This window comes from Pleurodeles waltl, chromosome 4_2 (assembly GCF_031143425.1).
Source record: "Pleurodeles waltl isolate 20211129_DDA chromosome 4_2, aPleWal1.hap1.20221129, whole genome shotgun sequence".
NCBI classification, from domain to species: domain Eukaryota; kingdom Metazoa; phylum Chordata; class Amphibia; order Caudata; family Salamandridae; genus Pleurodeles; species Pleurodeles waltl.
In genome coordinates this window covers 669,129,170-669,149,995 of record NC_090443.1, presented here as the reverse complement: position 1 = coordinate 669,149,995, position 20,826 = coordinate 669,129,170, and the positions used below count along the sequence as shown (strand labels likewise).

Here is a 20,826-nt window from a genome sequence, read left to right as displayed (position 1 = left end):
TTTATATTTCTTTTCGACCCTCAGCGTGATAGCTCTCCCCTTTACAGGATCTTGGAAGACCTGTTGTGCGTGCTTGAGCATGCCCAGTAGCATTGGCAGGCTTTGATAGGATGCGTGAGTGGATGCCAGAGTGTTGAAAAGGAAGTCATCCTCTACTGGTTCAGAGTGCATTGTTACGTTGTGGAACGTAGCTGCCCTGGCTAGTACTTGCGTATATGCTGTACTGTCCTCTGGTGGTGAAGGCTTGGTTGGATAACACTCTGGGCTGTTGTCCGATATAGGTGGATCGTATAGATCCCAGGCATCAGCATCATCTTGGGTCATCCCAGTATGTGTGGGTGACTGCGTTATCGGTGTACCCACTGGTGACAAGTGTGGTGAATGCAGTGGGGATGGTTGTGGTGAGACCTGTGGTGGTGGTGACTTGTCTCTAACCACTTTGGCTTTCGGTTGCATTTCTGATTCTTGAAATGCTAGTTTTCTTTTAGATTTGAGTGGAGGGATGGCCTGTATCTTCCCTGTATCCTTCCTGATTTGTAACCTTTGTTGCGTTTGGTCAGGTTCTTCTACATCCAGATCTTGCTCAAATCTGTGCCTTTCTTTGAGCTGCATCGAAAACCCTTGCTCCTCAGTGTATGGTGATCTTTTCGGCTCCGAAGCCGGTTTTTTCGGTACCGAAATTCCTAATGTTATTGTCTTTTTCGGTTCCGAGGAGCTTTTTCGAGGCTTGCTTGACTCGACAACTCGATGCCGACATTTTTCGGTGTCGGAATCTCGACCGGAGTCGGAAGTCTTCGGCAAATCTTTGGCCTTTTTCGGTGCCGATGTTATTTGGTCAACTTCCTTTCTGTGGGTTGAGCCATGGCATGCTGGCGGTGGCGTCCCCATGGCCTTGAATTTTTTGGTATGACCCTGGGTTTGGGACGGGGCAGGTTTACTCAGTTTGTTGCACCGTTGAGGGTCGTTCACCATCGGATTCATCCAAGTCCGTTTCTTGGATGGAAATTCTTTCTTCCTCTTGTTTCGGCTTCAATGCCATTTGTAGTCTTCTTGCGCATCGATCTCTCAAGGTTTTCTTTGATCGAAACGCTCGGCAAGATTCACAAGTATCCTCTCTGTGTTCGGGCGCCAAACACAGGTTACAGACCCGGTGCTGGTCTGTATAAGGTTACTTGGCGTGACACTTAGGACAGAAACGGAAGGGGGTCCGGTCCATTAGTCTTGGACGACGGGTGTGGTCGGGCTGACCAGGCCTCGATGAAGAGTGGAAGCCCCGAAGGGCCGCCGAATCGGTCTTGATGTCGGTGCCAATATACTAACACTAAACCAGTACCGAACAATAACAATACAGATTTTTTTTTTATACTTAGGTAACTTTCCCGATTCGAAATACGGAGCGAAGAGGAACGCGTCCAAACCCGGTGGCGGAAAGAAAGCAATCTAAATGGAGTCGACGCCCATGCGCAATGGAGCCGAAAGGGAGGAGTCACTCGGTCCAGTGACTCGAAAAGACTTCTTCAAAGAAAAACAACTTGTAACACTCCGAGCCCAACACTAGATGGCAGGAACAGTGCACAGCATGTGTATCTGCAGCTACACATGCCATCAAACATATATATGGAAAATGTCACTTACCCAGTGTACATCTGTTCGTGGCATTAGTCGCTGCAGATTCACATGCTGTGCACATCCCGCCATCTGGTGTTGGGCTCGGAGTGTTACAAGTTGTTTTTCTTCGAAGAAGTCTTTTCGAGTCACGAGATCGAGGGCCTCCTCCCATTTCGGCTCCATTGCGCATGGGCGTCGACTCCATCTTAGATTGTTTTCCCCGCAGAGGGTGAGGTAGGAGTTGTGTATGCTAGTAATAGTGCCCATGCAATGGAGTGAATACGTATGTACATAATGTAGTTTAAAGTAATATATTTACAAATTTACAAATGTTCAAGATCAACTTCTAAACGGCTACAGGCTCCCGGGGAGGCGGGTGGGCGCATGTGAATCTGCAGCGACTAATGCCACGAACAGATGTACACTGGGTAAGTGACATTTTCCGTTCAATGGCATGTGTAGCTGCAGATACACATGCTGTGCATAGACTAGTAAGCAGTTATCTCCCCAAAAGCGGTGGTTCAGCCTGTAGGAATTGAAGTTGTTTGAAACAATGTTCGTAGTACTGCTTGACCTACTGTGGCTTGTTGTGCCGTTAACACATCTACACAGTAGTGTTTGGTAAATGTATGAGGCGTAGACCATGTAGCTGCCTTACATATTTCGGTCATCGGAATATTTCCTAGAAAGGCCATGGTAGCACCTTTCTTTCTAGTTGAGTGTGCCTTTGGTGTAATAGGCAGTTCTCTTTTTGCTTTAAGATAACAGGTTTGAATGCACTTAACTATCCATCTAGCAATACCTTGTTTAGAAATTGGATTTCCTGTATGAGGTTTTTGGAAAGCAATAAATAATTGATTTGTTTTTCGAATGAGTTTTGTTCTGTCAATGTAGTACATTAACGCTCTTTTGATGTCTAATGTATGTAGTGCTCTTTCAGCTACAGAGTCTGGCTGTGGGAAGAACACTGGTAATTCTACTGTTTGATTTAAGTGGAACGGTGATATGACTTTTGGTAAAAATTTAGGATTTGTTCGTAGAACTACTTTATGCTTGTGTATCTGAATAAATGGTTCTTGTATGGTAAATGCTTGAATCTCACTTACTCTTCTTAAAGATGTGATGGCAATTAAAAATGCAACTTTTCATGTTAAGTATTGCATTTCACAAGAGTGCATGGGCTCAAAAGGTGGACCCATGAGTCGTGTTAAGACAATGTTGAGGTTCCATGAAGGAACTGGTGGTGTTCTTGGTGGTATAATTCTCTTTAGACCTTCCATAAATGCTTTTATGACTGGTATTCTAAATAGAGAAGTTGAGTGCGTAATTTGTAGGTAAGCTGAAATTGCTGTAAGATGTATTTTAATGGAAGAAAAAGCTAGCTTAGATTTTTGCAAATGTAGTAAGTATCCTACGATGTCTTTGGCAGATGCGTGTAAGGGTTGAATTTGATTATTGTGGCAGTAATAAACAAATCTTTTCCACTTATTTGCATAGCAATGTCTAGTGGTAGGTTTCCTAGCTTGTTTTATGACCTCCATACATTCTTGTGTAAGGTCTAAATGTCCGAACTCTAGGACTTCAGGAGCCAGATTGCTAGATTCAGCGATGCTGGATTTGGGTGTCTGATCTGTTGTTTGTGTTGCGTTAACAGATCTGGTATGTTTGGTAGTTTGACATGAGGCACTACTGAGAGGTCTAGTAGTGTTGTGTACCAAGGTTGCCTTGCCCATGTCGGTGCTATTAGTATGAGTTTGAGTTTGTTTTGACTCAGCTTGTTTACTAGATATGGAAGGAGTGGGAGAGGGGGAAAAGCGTAAGCAAATATCCCTGACCAACTCATGCATAACGCATTGCCCTGAGACTGATCTTGTGAGTACCTGGATGCGAAGTTTTGGCATTTTGCGTTTTCCTTTGTTGCAAATAGATCTATTTGTGGCGTTCCCCAACTCTGGAAGTAAGTATTCAGTATTTGGGGGTGAATCTCCCATTCGTGGATCTGTTGGTAATCCCGAGAAAGATTGTCCGCTAGCTGGTTCTGAATTCCTGGAATAAATTGTGCTATTAGGCGAATGTGGTTGTGAATCGCCCAATGCCATATTTTCTGTGCCAGGAGACACAACTGTGTTGAGTGTGTGCCTCCCTGTTTGTTTAGGTAATACATCGTTGTCATGTTTTCTGTTTTGACAAGAATGTGTTTGTAGCTTATTATTGGTTGAAATGCTTTCAGCGCTAGAAATACTGCCAATAGTTCTAAGTGATTTATGTGAAACTGTTTTTGGTGAGTGTCCCATTGTCCTTGGATGCTGTATTGATTGAGGTGTGCTCCCCACCCTATCATGGAGGCATCTGTTGTTATTATGTATTGTGGCACTGGGTCTTGGAAAGGCCGCCCTTGGTTTAAATTTATATTGTTCCACCATTGAAGCGAGGTGTATGTTTGGCGGTCTACTAACACCAGATCTAGAATTTGACCCTGTGCCTGTGACCACTGTGATGCTAGGCACTGTTGTAAGGGCCGCATGTGCAACCTTGCGTTTGGGACAATGGCTATGCATGAGGACATCATGCCTAGGAGTTTCATCACCTTTTTGACTTGTATTTTTTGATTTGGATACATGGCCTGTATTACATTGTGAAATGCCTGAACCCTTTGTGGACTTGGAGTGGCAATCCCTTTTACTGTGTTGATTGTCGCCCCTAAGTATTCCTGTGTTTGACACGGCAGAAGGTGTGACTTTGTGTAGTTGATTGAGAAACCTAGTTTGTGTAGGGTTTCTATGACATACTTTGTGTGTTGTGAACACCTTTCTAGAGTGTTGGTTTTGATTAACCAATCGTCTAGGTACGGGAACACATGTATTTGCTGCCTTCTGATATGTGCAGCTATGACTGCTAGGCACTTTGTAAAAACTCTTGGCGCAGTTGTTATTCCGAATGGCAACACCTTGAATTGGTAATGTGTTCCTTGGAATACAAACCTTAAGTACTTTCTGTGTGAAGGATGTATCGGTATATGGAAATATGCATCCTTTAGGTCTAGTGTTGTCATGTAGTCTTGTTGTTTGAGTAGTGGGATTACGTCTTCTAATGTCACCATGTGAAAGTGATCTGATTTGATGTAGGTATTTAATGTTCGGAGATCTAATATAGGTCTCAGAGTCTTGTCTTTTTTGGGTATGAGAAAGTACAGAGAGTAAACTCCTGTTCCTTTCTGGTGTTCTGGTACTAATTCTATTGCTTCTTTTAGTAGTAATGCCTGCACTTCTAGTCCTAGAAGATCTATATGTTGTTTTGACATATTGTGTGTTTTTCGGTGGCACGTTTGGAGGGAATTTGAGAAATTCAATGCAATAACCATGCTGGATAATTGCCAGTACCCAAGTGTCTGTTGTTATCTCCTCCCAATGTTTGTAAAATTGTCTTAGTCTCCCCCCCACAGGTGTTATGTGTTGGGGATGTGTGACTTGGAAGTCACTGTTTGTTTTGAGGGGTTTTGGGGCTTTGGAACTTCCCTCTATTTTTTGGGAATTGTGCCCCTCTATATTGCCCCCGAAAACTTCCCCGCTGGTATTGGCTTTGATAAGTGGGCCTTGCTTGTGAGGTTGTGGCCTCTCTAGGTTGACCTCGAAACCCTCCCCTAAATGGTGTTTTGCGAAATGTGCCTCTGCTTTGTGGGGAGTAGAGTGCGCCCATGGCTTTTGCGGTATCAGTATCTTTTTTGAGTTTTTCAATAGCAGTGTCGACTTCCGGCCCAAACAACTGCTGTTCATTAAAGGGCATATTCAGCACGGCTTGTTGTATTTCCGGCTTGAATCCTGACGTACGCAACCATGCGTGTCTCCTTATTGTTATTGCAGTATTTACTGTCCTTGCAGCTGTATCTGCTGCGTCCATTGATGACCGTATCTGATTATTGGAGATACTTTGTCCTTCTTCTACCACTTGTTGTGCCCTTTTCTGGAACTCTTTGGGTAAGTGTTCTATAAAATGCTGCATTTCGTCCCAATGAGCTCTATCGTATCTTGCCAAAAGTGCTTGTGAATTGGCAATACGCCATTGGTTTGCTGCTTGTGCTGCAACTCTTTTACCCGCAGCATCAAATTTGCGACTCTCCTTGTCTGGAGGTGGTGCATCTCCCGAGGTATGAGAGTTTGCTCTCTTGCGAGCTGCCCCAACAACCACAGAATCTGGTGTTAATTGCTGCGTAATATAAACAGGGTCTGTTGGTGGTGGCTTATACTTTTTTTCCACCCTTGGAGTTATGGCTCTGCCTTTAACAGGCTCCTGAAATATTTGTTTTGAATGTTTTAGCATTCCTGGGAGCATAGGTAAGCTTTGGTATAGGCTATGAGTGGAGGAGAGTGTATTAAATAAAAAGTCATCCTCAATTGGTTCTGAATGCAAGGTGACGTTTTGAAACGCAGCTGCCCTTGAGACCACCTGCGTGTAGGATGTACGGTCTTCAGGTGGCGACGGCCTTGTAGGGTAACAGTCTGGGCTGTTGTCTGATACAGGAGCATCATAAAGGTCCCATGCATCAGGATCATCTTGGCTCATTGCAGTATGAGTCGGAGATTGCATCAGTGGTGGAGTGGCTACCGGTGATGTGTGCATTGATGGTGGTGGAGATGGTGGTGGAGTTGTTTGTCTTGCCACCTTTGCCTGTGGCTGCTTGTCCTTTTCTTGAAAGGCAAGTCTTCTTTTCATCTTAATTGGGGGAAGAGTGCTTATCTTCCCTGTGTCTTTTTGAATGTGGAGCCTTCTTTGAGTGTAGTCTGGCTCAACAGATTGAAGTTCCTCTCCGAACTTATGTCCTTGCATCTGGGAGGACAATCCCTGTTCCTCTGTGTAGGAACCTGTTTTCGGTTCCGAGGCTGGATGTTTCGGAATCGAAATCTTTTCGGTCACCTTTTTGGGCTCCGAGGCAACCTTCTTTATTTTCGGCGTCGTGGTTTCTCGGTGCCGAACCATTTCGGTGCCACTGTCTCGGTGCCGAATCTGTTTGGGGCCGGTGTCTCGGGCCCGAGATTGCTGTATCTCGACCGGAGTCGGATGACTTCGCCACATGCATGCCCTTTTTCGGTGCCGATGATCGGTCACCTATCTTTCGGGTTAAGCCATGGCCTGTTGGCGGTGGCGTCCCCTGGGCTTTTGTTGTCTTCTCGTGAGTTTTATGTTTCGATGTCTTACTCACGGTTTTCGGCGTTTCTTCAGGATCGAGCTCGTCCGAGTCATGGATGGAGAAGCTTTCTTCTTCCTCCTCAAACGCCCTTGTCCTGTCGGCGCCGACACCATCTGCAGTCTTCTTGCTCTTCGGTCTCTTAATGTCTTCCTCGACCGAAACGCTCGACAGGCTTCACAGGTATCCTCCTTGTGCTCTGGAGACGGACACAAGTTACAGACCAGATGCTGATCTGTATATGGATACTTGTTATGGCATTTTGGGCAGAAGCGGAATGGGGTCCGTTCCATCAGCCTTGAAGAGACAAGTGGCCGGGCCGACCAGGCCCCGACGGGGGGATTGAAAAAAACCCAAGGGCCACCGGAGCTCTTCAAAAGTCAGTGTCTATCTGTTATAACTAACCCGATACCGAACGCAAACAATACCGACAATTTTTCCGAGATTCTAACTAATTTTCCGACCCGAAACACGGAGCGAAAAGGAACACGTCCGAACCCGATGGCGGAAAAAAAACAATCTAAGATGGAGTCGACGCCCATGCGCAATGGAGCCGAAATGGGAGGAGTCCCTCGATCTCGTGACTCGAAAAGACTTCTTTGAAGAAAAACAACTTGTAACACTCCGAGCCCAACACCAGATGGCGGGATGTGCACAGCATGTGTATCTGCAGCTACACATGCCACCGAACATATATATATATATATATATATATATATATATATATATATATATATACACATACATATACACACACACACATACATTTAAACCACTTAACACTTACCTGTACTTACCTGCAAAACCTTTACCATTAATGCCTTAACAAAATAAAAAAAATACTTACCTTTAAAACATTTACCACGCATATACCTTTACCATTCATGCCTTTAGAACGTAATTCTTTACAAAGGCATGCATGGTAAAAGTATATTCGTATTAAAGGCATGCAGTGTAAAGGCATGTGTGGTAAAGGCATATTCATGGTAAAGGCATCATTGTAAATGCATAACGTGGTAAGTGCATTGTTGTAAATGATGTTTCCCATCTGTAAAGGGCCGAGTACTAAGAGCAGCCATGCAATACCGTATCACCAACACCTCCTGGCAGAAAGAATGGCACACAAACAAGAAGATGTTGATAACTCTGGAGAAAGCCTTCTTAAGATCCCTACAGAGTGAGGAGGGAGAAAGCACAGGGCCTTGTCAAAGGAATTTCATGTTAGCACTCATCTGCTGCAGGGGGAGTGAAGTTCTACTTGTGGGAGCAGGAGCACTGAAAAGCATTTACAGGAATTTAGCCAAGCATTACATTTGTGCATCCAGTGGATGCACAAATAGGGTTTACATGGGGTATGCCTAAGATGAGTCTTCAGGAGACCTACTCAGTCTACCCATATTTAAAAGAGGCCTGCTGCCAGCACAGCCTAGGCCAATCACTAAGGTACTGTGTCGCATTTGGTCACCAGACTATCAAACTGGAGTAAGCTCACAATGAGAAAGCTTTTGTGCGTTTGAAGTAAAATATGCATTAACACTTTACAACTTAATTCAAATGTATATACTGACATGGAGCTGTTGCAATTGAAACAAAATAAATATGATGCATTAAGTATATTTTTGTGGATTAGATTTAACTAGGCATCAGTTGGACCTTGAAGCGGTCTTGCTTAAAATTGATGCTGAATCACAATGTTCATTCTGTTTGTATTTCTTGCTTGACACAACATGCAGCAAGATGTGAATTGTTTATTTCTGTATGACACTCTTCTCTTAGCACGTGCCAGAGGTAGCGTATTGTAACATTCACAAGGTTCTTCCTGCTAATACAGTATATTACTTTCATTCACAATGGTCCTCTGTCGATCATAGAACTAGTTTGTTTCAATACCTCTGGATGACATTAGGTCAAAAGGGGCAACCAATGTTCATATAGTGGACTAGTGCTTAGGTGATAGGGTTATGAGACGTTTTGTAATGGGAAAAAAGGATTTGTTAGAGTAATGATCATACCATGCTGACTTTGCTGTTTTTGTAATTTTCTTTTACCGTTTTCTGATTTTGCCTAATAATTTGTACTAATTCTCTTACTTAGAGCCTCCATGGGAAATTAATCTTTGTACTTTAATGAGACTACTACTGCATTTACATTTTTCATATTTTCTGTATTGCACTTGAACTTTAAATAAACCTTAAAAAACCTCCATATTCTGTCTACAATTTCTTATTGTCTGTATTTTTAAATGCTGTTTTGTATCTAGTCTCTCTGATCAACCCGACAATTGGGTGAGCCAGATTCATGCAGATTTTCTAGGCAGCACACCCACAAAAGCTTGGGTGCCCATAGTGGAGTCTAAACATACAAATCAGGGCAGGAGTGCGGACCTGCAAGGAGGGTAGTTGCTACGTGCCTCGCTCACTTTGGTACCTACACACTGGTTTAGGTGTCTCATCATAGAAGAGCGATAACACTAGAATGCTGGGTGGAGAACTTAAATTTCTGTTTTTGCAAAAGAAAAAAAGGAGGAAAGAAAAAAGGTTGCAGAGTCTGATTCCAAGCGCCAATCCTTAGGGCTTACTTTCAATTACTTGCAGGTTGTGTTGCGCCCTCAATGGCAAACCAATTAACACAGTGTAGGAGGACTAAAGTCTAGTGAGAATGAAGGGCAATAAAAAAAGTATTTAATCTAGAGGAAAGGAAAAACATGTTTTTGGAAACTTGAGGATGTTATATTAGTTCTTCATAACTTACAAATTCAGAAATAACATGCACAAAAAGAGGGCCATTATATTACGAAGCACAGGGAATCAGATTAGTTGAAGGAGATTTCAAAGGAGAGGATAAGAGGTTCTCTGTTGAGTGCTTATTTAAACACCAGGCAATTGTTACTCATTCAACATTCAATATCTCCCTTCCGAATCTGGCATTAGTAGAGCCATAGGAGGCATCTTTCATGACTATCAATGAAAATCCTAAGTTGAAGTCAGAGAAGAGTGGGGGGGTTACTTTACTGTTCGAAAATCTCCTAAAGGGGAATGGTGTAGTAACAATTAACCAGAAAAAGGTGAGTCACTCTAGGCCTATACCCTCCAGTTCAATATTTACTCTAGTACCAGTTATCTCCTGAGACCTTCTTTGCATACATAAAGTTTCATCCAGTGTTTTGACCCGTCTATATAGTGTCTTTCAACAGAGATTTGTTTGAATGCAACAGAAGGCAGGATGGCTTGTAACACCAGTAGGAGAAAACCCGTCCTACGAAAGGTGAAATTGCACCTTGTGGCGGCATACATATAGAACTCTAAACTGTGACTTACTTTGGAGGGGTCACAACTGAGGACAGTGTGTAAGCGACAAAGGTGTGGAGGCGGAAGGAAGCTCCCTCTCACACTAACTGACAAGTGATATGCACTCGAAAACATTCAGATTATAAAAGAAAATAAGGAGTGGGCTGAAGGGTAAAGTCAAAACCCACCAGACGACTCAATGGTGGTGGTGGTGGGGGGGATGGTAGGATACCCACCACTGCCAACATTGAAAACCAACTCAAAGCATATTTAGTGGCAATCTTAGACTGGCAGAGCACTAGTAGGAAAACACAGAATGTAATAATATCAACATTAGGAACAATGGAGTTTTGCCAGTGACCACAATGCCGTATCCTCCCAAATTGGTGCACAATCTCACTAACGCATTAAATCATTCTATTTTTTCAAATTAAAAACACTAAATTACTCAGTATGGGGCACTACTGGCACTAGTGCAGCATCTACTATAAATGTACTCTTACATGATATTCTCTTATTGATAATTCTTTTCTTTCCCATTCTCCATCTCATATTCAGTAGTAGACAGCAATACGATAAATGTAACAATATTGGCATTCAAAAAAAAAATGCCTGTGAGTTACACCACACTTGTTCTTTTGTTCTCTTAAAATGACTATGTACTAATATGTCCTTGATTCTATTGGCTTGTTTTACGTTATTGTTGGTACCGGTCCTAATATTCTACTTAAAGCAGAATACATTTTTTAAAATTCTCCAATTTTTTCTCAAGATTTGTTCTATCCAAGGAGATTCATTACTTATTGTCAAAATCACCCTGATGGCTTTTAATGTATCATTCTTGGCTTGAACTTTTTATTTCGTTGTAACCAGTAAGTCTTTTTTATTATGTATTGATGCCCTTTCGGCTTACTTCTTAATTACTGTCTTTGAACAACCTCCCATGTGAAAGCTATTCGTAATTAAATGATTCCACTTGTCCAATTCTTTCTTTGTAGAATAGGTTCTTTTTCCTCTAAAAAATTCACCATACAAAATACTTTTTTCAAGCACGGATAATGGACATTTTCAGCATGTAAAATACTGTTTATGGCTATTGGGCGAGATAAATGATGAGGGGGCTCACACACAGGAACTTGCCCAGCACAGAAAAAGGGTGGATGAATGTACTCTTGTGGAATAACATATTAAGTACTGATAGATCTTAATACCATATATGCTCATGTAATCACAATTTTATGAGTTTGAATTAAAAAAAATAAAAAATAAAAAATATTTGGGATTCTGCCCTGGGGAGAATAGCAGATTGTGATTCATTAACTATCATTACTGTTTGGAATAGGCATTTCATATGTTGTGTATATGCTGACCGTGGTGACTGAATGTAGGCCTAAATGACAGGTGGATTATTTTATTTAAGTTCTGCGTTTATCAATACAATAGTATAAATTAACATAAACGGAATACATCAACAGGCAATGAAATATTATGCACACCTTGGGATGAAAATGTGATATTTGTATGTAAATTAATAATGTTTGGGTTATATCACGGTTTTAATCACTAGTGTTATCCTTTTGATACGTACTGACTACATCTCCCATCATTTACTGCAATGAAGGTCAATGTAAACATAAAAGGTGCACTTAACTATAAGTATTCATCCTGAACAAGATGAGCAATGGTCGAAATGCGTTGGTGTTTGTGTGCTTTGATGGAGAAATAAAAGGTCAAATTACACCCTGGCACGAGTGCGCCGTGTGGTCCTTGATTTGCGACAACCTTTGATATGTAACTAACATTCGGTCACTGGTACGGACTGCACCGCAAAAGAAAGATTTGGCTTGAACGCAAGTAAAGGAAGCAGACCCCCTCCTTTGTTTTTCATGCGTCCCCAAGATATTGTCTGGGCCTTCCAGACCTTGCAAAACACTGATAACTGCCCCCAGCTGGTCTACTGCCGTTTAGGCAGTCTCAAGATCCTCCAATGATAAAGGGTAGTTTTAGGGGTTGGTGTATTCACAACTTAATAGAATAGCATATCTCATAACTATATAGAATAGCAAACATCACATTTCCACTGGATGCCACGAGTAGATGTATATTACGAGACTATAACATGGGTCAAATGCATAAATGACCATGATAGCCTAACAGTAGATCATCAATGTGTGTTTTCTACGTGCAAAATTGACTCATGAACCTACATTCCAACAAAACACTTAAGGTGGGCTCTCTTAATGTAAATTGGTTGGCACTTTAAAAAGCATAAGAACCAAACTACACCAATATCTTCACAAAAAAGAGGTGTGACTACGGCAGATTCATTTTCGTTAAAATGCTCATACAATGTGCTTACCTTATAATAGGATCCATTATGCCCCAGGAGCGACAAAAGACTATCCCTCCTGCTCTCGTCCTTTAAAAAAGCCAGAGTTATCATGGAAAGCAACTGGAATTTTGTATCGGATCCCATTCTGGACAATTCAGTGACCCTCGGACGTGAGGCATTACAGAGACAGATGCATTCTCCGAGATTCCATCTGACAATGCTCTGGTGGAATCCTGAACATTATTTTATCCACAGGAATGCGATTATATATTTATGTCCTGCTCACAAAAAATACGTAGATGAACAGATTTCTTATCATCACACACCCAGACTAGAGTTTTAACAGGGGCCGCTAAAACCTCGAGGTGTTTCTCATTGCAATGTAAATGACTTAAAATTAGGAGCCCCATCCCGAGGCCAGTAGCGCATGAATACTTCTAAATATAAAGCCCATCAAGATGAGGCCTGAATAAGCACACACATACAAAGCTTCTTGCATTACAACAAAGGCTCAGAAGAATCGTCAAACGCTATGGGGGCAGGGAAGGCATGCATCTGACGGGGAATAATGCTAGATGATGCCATTTCAAAGATGGTGGTGCGATCCACCAAGCTCAACATATAGTCTAAATTTAGCATCCTCAGCTTGCAATATGCAGCAATACCCACCCAAGAAAATGTAAGGAGCAGATCAGAACAAAACATATTATATACCACACGAGCGCCAAAGGCATTATGAAAGAGGAGAAAAGGCATCAAGACTCCTAGCGCCACAACTCAGACAGATGGGGTTGTCTAGAGGAATCCCAGCTATATGATCCAAGAAAGCAGAATTAATGACCAACGCACAATACAATGTGACTGAATTCCTCACTTATTAAACGCTGATGATGTCATCACATGATATACTGGCTCAGGAAAACAACATTGTAAAAGATCTCAACATCCCCAAATGGACCACAGAACAGGCTGAATTGCTAGACCCAGATATTTTGGAAGACGAAGTGACGAAAGCCATTGATGACAAGAACACTAGTAGGGCCACATGGAAAGATGGATTACCCGTGGAGTTCTAAAAAATAATTAGAATAGTAGTCCTGTTACTAATATCGGTTTATCGGCAACCCCTGAGGGAAAAAGCCTCTTACCAACAGACTTCAACAGAACTATGACATTGCTTCTACCCAAGCTAGACCAAGTCCAGTTAGACTGTTCAAATTACAGACCCATATCGTTTATCAACGTGGATATCAAAATATTATTACGAAATAATAGCGACCCATCTAAATAAATATATTATTCCACTTCAGATACATCCTAATTTAGTAGGTTGTGTCCAAGGCTCATCATCATCATCAAATCCTTTACGATCGATATTGCATATGATATGGCAGGTGAAAGACAATGTTATTGCCATTAGATGCCGAAAAGCCGTTCACCTGAGTAGAACGGGAATATCTGTTTAAAACCACAGGAAAAAGAATGAGTATAGGTCATAATTTTAGGTCATAGTTTAAAAGCATGTACTGCAATCCTATTGCATTGGTCACTTGTGGGGGATTTAACCCACATTTGTTTCAAATACACAGAGGCACTAGACAGGGATACCCATTATCTCTTTTTTTATTTCTCCTCGCAATGGAAAATTGGCCATTGTGATACAAAACGTAGACAAGATGGTAGAAGCAAATACAGCAGTAGAGGAACTAAAAGCACTCAACTATGCCAATGATACACTGATTTTGTTATCCCATCCCCAAAGTTCAGCATCTGGTCTAATAGATCTGACAGTCATTCTCAAAATGTTCCCGATACAAAATATAGTGATCTAAATGCGAGGCTTGGCCACTGACCACAAACACAACGTAAACTTTGAGGCCCATTGCTATTTAGATGGAAAACCTCTCAAATGAAATAACTATGAATACTTATTATTCACTAATTAAAACACGATCCACAAGCACTAATTAAAACATGATCCAGGATAGCCTCTTCCCGTTAATGATTAAGATCAAAATGGACGATGGTCACATCTGAATTTTTCTTTTTGGGGAGGAGGCAAATAATTAATACGAATATTGCCCAATGATACAATTATGTCTTCGGAATGCTTTCTCTGAAGATACCTAAATACCTCTTACATGAGCTAGAAGATTATATTAGGGAGTAGAATGCAACCCACAGTTAGGCAGCCATAAGCTACATACTCCCCCAGAGGCTGATGGCCTTTGGTTACCGCACTTGAAATGTTACTTGGTTAGCCCATCAATTTGCCCATTCTAGCTACTTGATCAAATATACAGAGAAATTCCCTTGTGGGTGCACAATGGCATTTCAACTGAATACATCAGGCAAATTATTAATATATAATATCCACCACCCTCACCCAACAGTAAAATATGACTCCATCATAGAATCCTCCCAATATGTCCGGCATCGGGCCCACAAATTAATAGACACCTGACCTCCTACAGTACTCACAGCACCGATCATATTTAACAGGCCGCCATTATTGCTGCCATCGTGCTGTCTTCCTCTGGCGAACCATGCCCCTTGCAACTGCCTGGAAGGCTACATTTTGAAATATAAGCAGTTCTTGTTGAGAGAGCCTGAGTGTTACTCTAAGAAACCGCTCCCTTCAAGATTTACTATACTGGATATTAATCTAAATGGCACAATTGGACAGTACCTCAATCAGACGGTTTCCCTTTACTCAGAACGCACTGTGACAACATTAATTGGAGAGTCAAGGCCCCTTGTGAGTACGGTTTCCACTAAACACTAAGTGGTGATTTCACATAAGTGTTGCTCCTTTTTCCATCAGGTGTCCTTACTATATGTTAGTCCCGATGAGACCCCCTCATCCCTTAGAGGGTCTAAACATCATTGCGTGTAATTAGGTGAACGTAACAATGTAATCCTTTGTAATTAATTGGAGTATTTATATGGACAATTGGTTAATTTTGGTCACTTATGTTCAAAATATAGGAAACCCAGATTTGAAATGTGGTGAATGTTTTTGATTCTGAACTATCATTTTCTGGGTTGCAGTTTGTTTTGGATACCTTTCTTTACCTTTTCGCACTTTGATGTTTTGATGCTTTTGAATTTTGTCATACGAATAGAATTCTTACTGAATTGTCAAAGGAGTTGCGTTTTGTTACTCAAAAGAGTGGTTTCTTTTCAGTCGTCCTATAAACACACCATTAATGTGATTGGGCTATTTTTATCAGGTATACATATATTGTTTGACAAGAACCACTGTTCAAGATAAATATTCCTACAGTCTAAGTCACCAATATGGAGAAACACAGCTATCAGAATACAATATGGGGAGGACATTAGTTGGCCCCAGTGGAAAAGACAAAATATATGATTGTTCGATGACCTGCTCAACACAGGGTTGGTAACACTTCCCCCTCCCCGAGCTAGGAAAGAAATTTAAGTTACCAAGATTACAATACTGTAAATAGCCAAATAATACATATAATGAAATCCAAACTAGGCACTCCCCATAAACAACGACGAAGGCCTCCCTTCTCCAGTGCATATATACAATAAAGAATTTGGGTGTGCAATTTCTGGGATCTACTTGTCCTTATCAATTAAGATTTTCTCACAGGGAAATTCCAGCACTTACAACATTGGCGGGAGGCTCAGTGCAAGTACTAGTCTCAGAGGAAGACCAGGCATCATTGATGGAAAAACATGACAGAGGGCTGAGAGCAGCATGCTTAAACTACAGTTACTTTTAATGTACTTAGTTTTACACCAATGGCACTGGACAGCTGCCCAACAACCTAACAACTTAAAGAAAAATTCACACCATACTCACAATGTTAGTAATGTTGTGCAGGAGGTATCCGTATTGTTCATATTCTATTGGTGTGTTAATAATTACAGGTCTATTACCACTAAACCTGTCACAATATGAAAGGGGTACTGGACATGACAGTAAACCTTACAGCACAAATGCTGCTTTTATATGATATTTCGGGCATACCTTTAGCAAATCACACAACGCGGTGGTTTGCCACAATGCTAGCAGTCATTAAGATATTGGAGTACCGTTACCATTCCCAACTTTAAAAACAGGTTGGTGGATATACATGAAATATCTACCTATGAGAGGTTTATAATACGGGTGAGTGGTGAACTCCGCTCGCAGAGTTTGCAGAGTTTTTCCCATTCCGCTTACAGCACGGAGTTAAAAAAAACAACAAAAAAACTCTGTGTAGTGGAGCTGAGTTTTTTTCTCGCTCACGCTCGTCAACTGTGAGTTGGCGAGCAGGAGCAAGGGAAATCCTACTCAAGACCATGTCCCACTGAGATTTCTCAACACGGGCGATTGCAGATGGCTGTGACCACTCGCATTGAGAAACCTTCCATTCACGTTGAGGTAGTTGCCACTCGAGTAGAAAATTAAATCGAGCAGGAGAAAAGAAGCAGTGCCCTCTTGCGCTGCGCAGGGAGCCATTTGCACCGATTTTTCAATGCAGGACATATACCTGGTACTAAAAATCAGTCCGAATGGTGCAACCTAACGCACTCCGCCACTTGCAGAGCACAGTGCCTAGTTTATATACAGACTAAATCTAAGGGTTGTCGCAATTCAAAATAGCATGGGGTGGTTTTCTGAAAGAGGGTGGAGGGGCAAGCCTAGACCATAATGCAGGGGAACAGAAGACCATACAGTAAAGTTAAATAGTTAATGGCATAATGAAAACAACTGACAAGCAATGATATAGTCTTCATAGACACTATATACACACTATACAGCTTACTAGGCCTCATTGCTCCAACTGGGGTTGAAGGGCATCATGTATATCATGACAACAAGTGCAAAAAGAACAAGTGATGGACGGAATGCTGAACAATGTCAAACATTCACCCCCAGTACAGAGATCTGGGCCTAAATCCATCGTTTTTGCCACCCATGCCTTTCCAGTTTGGACCCAGCCATATGCGAATCAGTCTTGACCCTGTGAGTGTTTGTATTGCTCAGCATTCCGTCCATCATCCTTTTGTATCATGACAACAAGTACAGTCTTTAGTGAGAGTTGGTAAGGGGAGGGAATGAGAGTCTAACTGACTCATTATGAATATGAACACTTAATGCTCTGAAGGTACAGTGTTCTCTATTCAGATATAATGGGCCACAGGGACACCATGCTTGCGGGTGGATGTTGGCTCATCTAAATTGATATATGTATATATGTTATTATTTAGTTTACTAGTTCTTCCCTCAAGGAAGAACTGCAAATTGACATGATTTGTGTATATGTTCATTTCCAGGTTTAATTCTCAAGGACTTATATATTATAGGAGTATGAGTGTAAAATACTTATGTATTAATGTTGTTAATAATTCAATAAGAAACTGAACTGCTCTTCATGTGTGAACTGCTCTGCCCATGCAGTAGGTCGTGTCTAGTCCAGAACTGATAATATATTTTTCGGCATGCTGACAATCCTGGCTGGCTCACCACATAAATCCTGGTGCTATCTAACCAGCAAACCATTGGCACTTACCGACCGGATGGCTAGACTTGCCAAGGAAAACATCTTCCCAAAAGACTTGATTCATCTGGACTCTGCTGGTGGAAGTCACAGGAAATTAACTAGGTTTGTCTCTCTTCTTGAAAGCCTGAACCCCCAAATGATCTACTGTAGGAGGCTGCTTGAAAACATTAGGGTTGTCTGACATGTGCCTGTGGTGCCTAGCAAGCCTGCCTTTGCACAATAACGAGACTTAGAACAGCTGCCCAAAACAAAAAAAGGGTGTCATTCAAGGCTTTGTTAAGTGGAAATAACGGTTCAGGTGAACTGTGTTCATGTTGCAAAACGCCTATCATTAAATTAGTTTTGACTTCCATAGTTGGCAGTTGCAAGTCCAATACCTTCAATGCTTGGCTCATTACCATGGAAAAGAAAGCACTCTCTTCCCTTGATGTGCCACGGTGGGAACTCAACCCAGTGTCTGGAGAAGCATCCAACCCACTGGTTTCCTGCATGTCATGTATAAATTGTCATCATCATCATCATAGTGTCAGGAAAATAATACTCTCTTCTCCATTGTCATCTTCAAAGGTTGGTTGCCCCAGATGAGAGTCCAAACCAAATAGTTGGAGCACTAGGATGTGGCTTCCGAGCCAAATTTATGGTTCTGCCAGAACTGGATTAGACTGGCACCAAGTGCATTGATACTATTTCGGAACACAATTTTGGTTGAGTCTGAAACAAAACACAAAGGACTACTGAAGCAGGATCATCATCCAGCATCAATGCTAAATGGACTAGCCTGGATTTTGGTGTTGGATTAGAAGTCTGTCTGCAGTGTCAGAGCAGACCCTGAGACTGGTTAGGAGGCACCGGTGGTAAGAAGGGCACACCATCCAGCAGTAACCAGATGGGAGACCTCAGTAGACCCTTGAGCCCGAAGGAGGGCCACAGGGAGCCACAAGAGTGTCAATGATGTGTAGCACAACCTCTTTAAAGAGCTCAATCTGTTGCGTCATAGCTGAAGGCCCCATAAACTCAGGGGGCATCAGGATCAGCTGCAGAATCTGCTCCTTTTTAGGGGAATTAGAAATGAGATGAAGCGGCACCCTAGGATTCTCACCACCTCTCTGGTGGGACTGGGGCGAATCCCATTTAGTCTCTTGTGCTTCCGCTTCTAGCTAATGGAAGTCTTAGACCGCTACAAAAACCTGTAATGGTAATGGGTCCGTGCCTTCGACTTCGAGCAGGAGAAAGATTACATGTCTTCTTTTGATGTTCGGTGAAGTACAGCTTTGCTTCACATTCCCAAATTTACTTCAGGTTCATAAGGGTACACTTCTTGCAGGACTTGGAGTCAAGGTCTGAACCCAAACACATCACCAACACACTTCATGGGGATCTGTCATAGACATCTGTTTGTGACAGTCCTGACAAGGCTTAAACCTTGTAGTTTTAGGAGAGGACATGATTCCCATGCAGACTGGATAAAAAGAGAATTTTTAGAAAAACTTTTGTGAGTGGGCTTCGACGTGGAAAGAAATTAACTGAAGTCAGACAGGGGTGATGCCTATATGAGACTCAATAGCCAGTTTGGGGTGGAATAAAGTCAATGCAACCTACTGTCACACACAAGCAATGCCGTTTAAATCTTCTGGATCGAGTCTGGTACCTAGGGATATTGTTAAGGTGAGGAAAATTCAGTCAGAAGTATCCATCACAACATTTTGCACAGTGAGCAACATGCAATATTTACAGTTGGGTTGCTGAGAAATGATCATGAATTGTCTTCACTAGTTTGCTAAGAGGAAACTGGTAATTTGCAGAGGTCAAGGCCTCATTAAAGGTTGGTAGGAACAGGGTGAAGGTAAATGCTATTACACTAGGAAGACATATTGATTATGTGTAAAATAACTACTAATCAGAGTTTGCAACTTTGAAATGAGACATGACATGCAGAGTCAATATCCAATTCTGCATGTTTTGCCTTTTTCACCGCCCTATTATCTTGATACATTTTGGCAGGTTTGACCCACTGGAATCTCTCAGGGGAAAACTGCAAGGATTTGTTATCACAAGTCGTGTTCCTGAATGATTGGAAATCAGTCCTTGCCTTGTACGGAGGTCTGAAACAGTCTAAAGAATTATGTTTTTGCCGTGACATTCATGTTTACATTCTTTGTCCAAATGGAAAAACGGTGTGTATTTATATTTCTACTGCACATCCCTAGATCAGTCGCAACAGACATACGTACATAGAAATTAGAGGTTGTAGATCAGTATGGAAAGTAGCCACTACCATCCTCGCGATCCTTCCTTGACATATCCCAGAACTCCTCCCATATTTCACCCCACCCTCATTTTCCCTGCTCCCCTTTGGATACCTCTTTTTTGCAAACAATTTTACACCATTCCCACTGATCTTACTTGTAGGTCTGTGATGAACGGTGCACTCCATCAGGTGAAACAAAGGGAGGTAACAAAGACATGCAGGAAGGGTTGTGTTCTGGAAACGAGAATGTATTGGCTCTGCACCCTTCTACAGAATGTCTCATTGAATCGACTTCCTTCGATTCCCCCTCACCCATTTTTTTTCTTCTTTTTTTTTTTTTTTTTAAATAGGGGTGCTCAGGTCCCATACACCCGCTTCTCATATAAAAACAAATGCCATGGAACCCACAGTACCTCAAAGGTTATTCAATTTTCGAAAATGTATTTATTTCTTCTCTCAACCACTTTTTTGTTTTTCACAGCCTGCACCTGCTGCAGTGTATATTCCCACAGTATGAGATGCAGGGTAATGGCCAGTGGGCAATTTGTGGCATCAGGGTGCCTAGATATCAAATTGGGAGACCTTGGAAACTATGTTGGGGAAGATAAGGAACGATGAGCGCCAGACAAGAGAAGATTGTTAATGAT

The 20,826-nt window shown here is 41.9% G+C and overlaps 1 protein-coding gene across 3 annotated transcripts in view; it reads right to left on the bottom strand.

Moving 5' to 3' along the window:
• Nucleotides 1-20,826, bottom strand: part of USP33 (ubiquitin specific peptidase 33) — a 399,453-nt gene that overhangs the window by 54,488 nt on the left and 324,139 nt on the right. The gene's annotated exons all lie outside the window — the stretch shown is intronic.